This window comes from Acomys russatus, chromosome 13, assembly GCF_903995435.1.
Source record: "Acomys russatus chromosome 13, mAcoRus1.1, whole genome shotgun sequence".
Taxonomy (NCBI): Eukaryota; Metazoa; Chordata; class Mammalia; order Rodentia; family Muridae; genus Acomys; species Acomys russatus.
In genome coordinates, this window is record NC_067149.1 from 50,187,084 (window position 1) to 50,193,191 (window position 6,108).

Consider the following 6,108-nt stretch of genomic DNA (forward strand, 5'->3'; position numbering starts at 1 on the left):
AAACCATCTCTGCATGCCTGGAATGAAGCCTACTTGGTCGTGATGAATGATATCTTTGATGTGCTCCTGTATTCGTTTTGCAAGTATTTTATTTTGTATTTTTGCATCTATGTTCATAAGAGAAATTGGTCTGAAATTCTCTTTCTTTGTTGAGTCTTTGTGAGGTTTAGGTATCAATGAGACTATGGCCTCATAGAATGAATTTGGTAATTTTCCATCCATTTCTATCTTTTGGAGTAGCTTGAAGAGTATCGGTATTAGCTCGCCCTTAAAGGTCTGGTAGAATTCAGCACTGAAACCATCTGGCCCTGGGCTTTTTTTGGTTGGGAGACCATCGATGATTGCTTCTATTTCTGTAGGGAAAATGGGACTATTTAGCTTGTTTATCTGTTCTTCATTCAACTTTGGCAAGTGAAATTGTTCAAGAAAATCGTCCATTTCCCCTAGATTTTCTAATTTTGTGGCGTATATGCCTTCAAAGTAGGATCTTATGATTCTTTGAATTTCTTCAGTGTCTGTTGTTATGTCTCCCTTTTCATTTCTGATTTTGTTGATTTCAATACTGTCTCTCCGCCTTTTAGTTAGTTTGGCTAATGGTCTGTCTATCTTGTTGATTTTCTCAAAGAACCAGCTTTTGGTTTTGTTGATTCTTTGGACTGTTTTCTTAGTTTCTAATTTGTTAATTTCAGCCCTGAGTTTGATTATTTCCAGGCATCTACTCCTCTTAGGTGTTTCTGCTTCTTTTTTTTTCTAGGGCTTCCAGTTGTGTTGTTAAGATGCTTATGTGCGATGTTTCCAATTTCTTTTTAAAGGCACTCAGTGCTATGAATTTTCCTCTTAGCACTGCTTTCAATGTATCCCACAAATTTGGGTATGTTGTTTCTTCATTTTCATTGACTTTCAGAAACTCCTTGATTTCTTTCTTTATTTCTCCCCTGACCCAGGTGTCATTTAGCAGAGAGTTGTTTAGTTTCCACGTACGTGTAGGCTTTTTGTTATTTCTGTTGTTGTTGAATTGCAGCCTAATAGCATGGTGATCTGATAGGATACAAGGTATTATTTCAATCCTCTTGTATCTATTGAGGCTTGCTTTGTGACCTACGATGTGATCAATTTTGGAGAAGGTTCCATGGGGTGCAGAGAAGAAGGTGTATTCTTTCTTGTTTGGGTGAAAGGTTCTATAGATATCTGTTAGATCCATTTGACCCATGGCATTGGTTAATGATGTTATTTCTCGGCTTAGTTTCTGTTTCAATGACTTATCCTTCAGTGAGAGTGGGGTGTTGAAGTCTCCCACTATTATTGTGTGGGGATCGATGTGTGGTTTAAGCCTTTTTAGGAGATCTTTTACAAATGTGGGTGCCCTTGTATTGGGAGCATAGATGTTCAGAATTGTGATGTCATCTTGGTTGACTTTACCTTTGATGAGTATGAAGTGTCCTTCCTCATCCCTTTTGATTAATTTTGGTTGAAAGTCTATTTTGTTCGATACTAAAATGGCTACGCCTGCTTGCTTCTTGTGACCATTTGCTTGGAATATTTTTTCCAACCTTTTACCCTGAGGTAATGCCTTTCATTATGGGTGAGATGTGTTTCTTGGATGCAGAAGAATGTTGGGTCTTGTTTATGTACCCATTCAGTTAGTCTGTGTCTTTTTATTTGAGAATTGAGGCCATTGATGTTGAGAGATATTAATGACCAGTGACTATTAAGAGTCTTAATTTTGATGTTGTTTCCAGTCCAGCGTTTGTGTAGTTGTGTTTTTGCCATGGGATAGTTATCTATTTCCTGGGTAGTTTTGGTTGTAGCTTGACCCTTTGGGATGGAGTTTTCCTTCTAGTACCTTCTGTAAAGCTGGGTTTGTGGATAGGTACTGTTTGAATTTGTTTTTGTCCTGGAATATTTTGTTTTCTCCATCAATGGTTATTGATAATTTTGCTGGGTAAAGTAGTCTGGCCTGGCATCTGTGTTCTCTTAGGGTTTGCAGGATCTCTGTCCAGGCCCTTCTGGCTTTTATGGTCTCTGCTGAGAAGTCGGGTGTAATTCTGATAGGTTTACCATTAAATGTTATTTGGCCCTTTTCCCTTGCAGCTTTTAATATTTTTTCTTTGTTCTGCATGTTTTGTGTTTTGAGTATTATGTGGCGGGCAGTTTTTCTTTTCTGGTCAATTCTATTTGGTGTTCTGTAGGCCTCTTGTATGTTTATAGGCATCTCTTTCTTTAGATTGGGAAAATTTTCTTCTATGATTTTGTTGAGAATAGTTTCTGGGCCCTGGAGTCTGATGTCTTCTCTTTCTTCAATGCCTATTATCCGCAGATTTCTTCTTTTCATGGTGTCCTTAATTTCTTGGATGTTTTGTGTCAGGAGTTTTCCAGATTTGGCATTTTCTTTAATGGTTGATTCAATATCTGTGATTGTATCTTCTAGCCCTGAGATTCGTTCTTCCATCTCTTGGATTCTGTTAGAAAAGCTCACCTCTGTGTTGCTTGCCTTCTTCTCTGAGGTCTCACGTTCTCGTTTTTTTTCTGTCTGTGTGTTTATCATTGAATCCATTTTCATTTTCAGATCTTGAACTGATTTTTTAATTTTTTTCATCTGATTTTTTGTATATTTCTGAGTTTCTTTCATTGCCTCTTTATAGGTCTTCAGAGCTTGAACCGTTTTCTTGCATTTTCCTGCAATTTTTTCAGTTCCACTCTATGTGCTTCTTTTATGTCTCTCACCTGTTTGTCTGCGTCTTCCTGCATTTGATTACAAATTTTATTTGTTTCCTCCATTATCATCCTCATTACTAAGGATTTGAGGTCATTTTCTTGTATTTCCATTGTATTTGAGTTCTCTGGATTGTTTTCTTTGGGATAGCTGGAAACTGGAGACGCCATGTTGTTTTGGGGTTTTTTGCGTATGCTTTTTCATTGTCCTTTAGACATCTTGCCGTCTTTGTTTTTGTTGGGTAGCTTCCAGAGTTGAATGGAGGGTGTCTGACGATAGATTCACTTGTTTTCTCATGATTTCCCTAGGCTGCGAGCTCAAAGCTTCACTGGTGTGGATGTTAGGAGGTTAGCCCTGTTGTTCTGGTCTCTCACAGCCAGTGATCCTCAGCCCCCCTCTGCTGTGGATCCTGCAATTGTTCTGGGTCTCTGAATGAGCGTTGGGTCAGGCCAAGGTATCCACAGCCTTCTGTGTTCCCTGCCAAGTCCAGCCAGGAGCACTGGGACCGAACCATGGGCAGAACTCAGCTAGATTCTCAGGGCCTGAACCGTCTGCCAAGCTCAGCTAGGGATTTTGGGCCCAAAATGCACACAGGGTCCAGCCAGAATTTTTGGGCTGGGACTATGCACCAAGCTCCGCTAGGGCCTTTTGGCCCCAAGTGCGTGCTGTGGTCAGTTATTGACTCAGGGCCCGAACTGACCACCAATCTCAGCCAGGAATTCTGGATTCAAACTGCACACTGTGTCCAACCAGAGTCCTAGAGCTGGTGGAACCGAGAGCTCTGTCCAGCCTGTGCCACAGCAGGAGAACTGCGGCTGCTCTGAGTTAGCGCCAGTGGTGGAACAAGTGCTCCGCCCAGACTGTGTCACCGCAGGGGAGCTGCCACTGAGCTGAGGTGGTGCCTAGGATGGAACTGAGCACGTCACCAAGCCTGCGCCACAGCAGGAGAACTGCAGCTGCTCTGAGTTAGCGCCTGTGGTGAAACCAAGTGCTCCGCCCAGACTGTGTCACCGCAGGGGAGCTGCCGCTGAGCAGAGGTGGTGCCTAGTGTTGAGCTGCGAGCTCAAATAAGCCTGCGCCACAGCAGGGGAGCTGTGGCCACACTGAGTTAGTGCCTCAGGCAAAATTGCTTGCTGGGCCGGGCCAGTACCCGGGACTCTGGGGCCGAACTGTCCGCCGAGTCCAGTCTGGGTCCAAAGGCTCCACGCGACCCAAATCCTGCCCCGAGTCCCCTCTCCCGCAGCAATTCCCACCAGCCACCACACCAATCGCCTCCACCGGAAGGCTATGAGCTGCAAACCCCAGCCGCCGCTGCTGGTGCCACTGGTGCTGCTGCCTCTGCCGCTGCCGCTCCGATCTGAGAAAAACCACGCTCCTCCCGTGTGCAGGGGCACGCAGGTCCTCCACACCCTGTTCCCTCCGAACCATGGAGCACTCCCGCTGCCGTGATGTTCGGACCTCGGTGTTCCTGGCTCAGAAATCTGTGCAATTCCCTGAATTGTTCACTGGAGCCTCCAAACGCGGTCCACACTGCTCGCCGCCATCTTGGATCCTCGGGTGTAGATTTTTTAATTTCTTCCTCTGCATGTTTGTCATTGTATATAGAAAGGCTACTGTCTTTTTTGAGTTAATTTTGTATCCAGCCAATTTGCTGAAGGTGTTTATTAGCTGTATTTTGGAGGTCACTTATGTACACTATCATATCATCTACAAATAGGGATAATTTGACTTCTTCCTTTCCCATTTGGCTCCCTTTGATCTCCTTTTGCTGTCTTATTGCTCTGGCTAGAACTTCAAGAACTATATTGAAGAGATATGGAGCAAGTGGGAAGCCTTGCCTGGTCCCCGATTTTAGAGGATTTTCCTTGAGTATCTCTCCATTTAATTTGATGTTGGCTATTGGCTTGGTGTATATAGCCTTTATTATGTTTAGGTATGTGCCTTGTATTTCCAATCTCTCCAGAACTTTAAACAGGAATGGGTGTTGGATTTTGTGAAATGCTTTTTCTGCATGTAAGGAGATGATCATGTGGTTTTTCACTTTCAATTTGTTCATATGATGGATTGGTTACATTGATGGATTTCTGTATGTTAACCCATCCCTGCATGCCTGGAATGAAGTCTACCTGGTCATGGCGAATGATGTCTTTGATATGTTCTTGTATTTGTTTCGCAAGTATTTTATTGAGTATTTTTCCATCAATGTTCATAAGAGATATTGGCCTGAAATTCTCTTTTTTTGTTGGGTCTTTATGGGGTTTAGGTATCAACATGACTATGGCCTCGTAGAAAGAATTTGGTAATGTTCCATCCATTTCTATCTTTTGGAGTAGTTTGAAGAGTATTGGTATTAGCTCATGTTTGAAGGTCTGGTAGAATTCTGTGCTGAAGCCATCTGGCCCTGGGCTTTTTGTTGTTGTTGTTGGGAGACTATCAATGATTGCTTCTATTTCTATAGGCGAAATAGGGCTATTTGTTTATCTGATTTTGATTCAATTTTGGCAAATGGAATCAGTCAAGAAAATTGTCCATTTCCCTTACATTTTCAAATTTTGTGACATAAATGCTTTTGAAGTAAGTTCTTATGATTCTTTGTATTTCTTCAGTGTCTGTTGTTATGTCTCCCTTTTCATTTCTGATTTTGTTGATTTGGATAGTGTTTCTCAGTCTTTTAGTTAGCTTGGCTAACAGTTGTCTATCTTGTTGATTTTCTCAAAGAACCAGCTCCTGGTTTTGTTGATTCTGTGAATTGTTCTCTTTGTTTCTAACTTATTGATTTCAGCCCTGAGTTAGATTACTTCCAGCCATCTACTCCTCTTGGGTGTTTCTTCTTTTTTCCCTAGGGTTTCCAGATGTGTCGTTAAGTTGTTTGTGTGGGGTGTCTCCACTTTCTTTCTAAATGTGCTTAGTGTTATGAATTTTTGTCTTAGTGCTGCTTTCATTGTGTCCCACAAATTTGGGTATGTTGTTCCTTCATTTTCATTGAATTTCAAGAAGTCCTTTATTTCTTCCTTTATTTCTTCCCTGACCCAGGTGTCATTAAGTAGAGAGTTGTTTAGTTTCCATGTGTGTGTAGGCGTTTTGTTATTTCTGTTGCTGTTGAAGTCCAGTCTTAGATGATGGTGATCTGATAGGATACAAGGTATTATTTCAATTTTCTTGTATCTGTTGAGGCTTGCTTTGTGACCTACTATGTGATCAATTTTAGAGAACATTCCATGGGGTGCTGAGAAGAAGGTATAATTCTTTGAGTTTGGGTGAAAAGTTCTGTAGATATCTGTTAGATCCATTTGATTCATGACATTGGTTAAAGAAGTTATTTCTTGGCTTAGTTTCTGTTTCAAAAACCTATCTTTCAGAAAATGGGGTGTTGAGGTCTCCCACTATTAATGTAT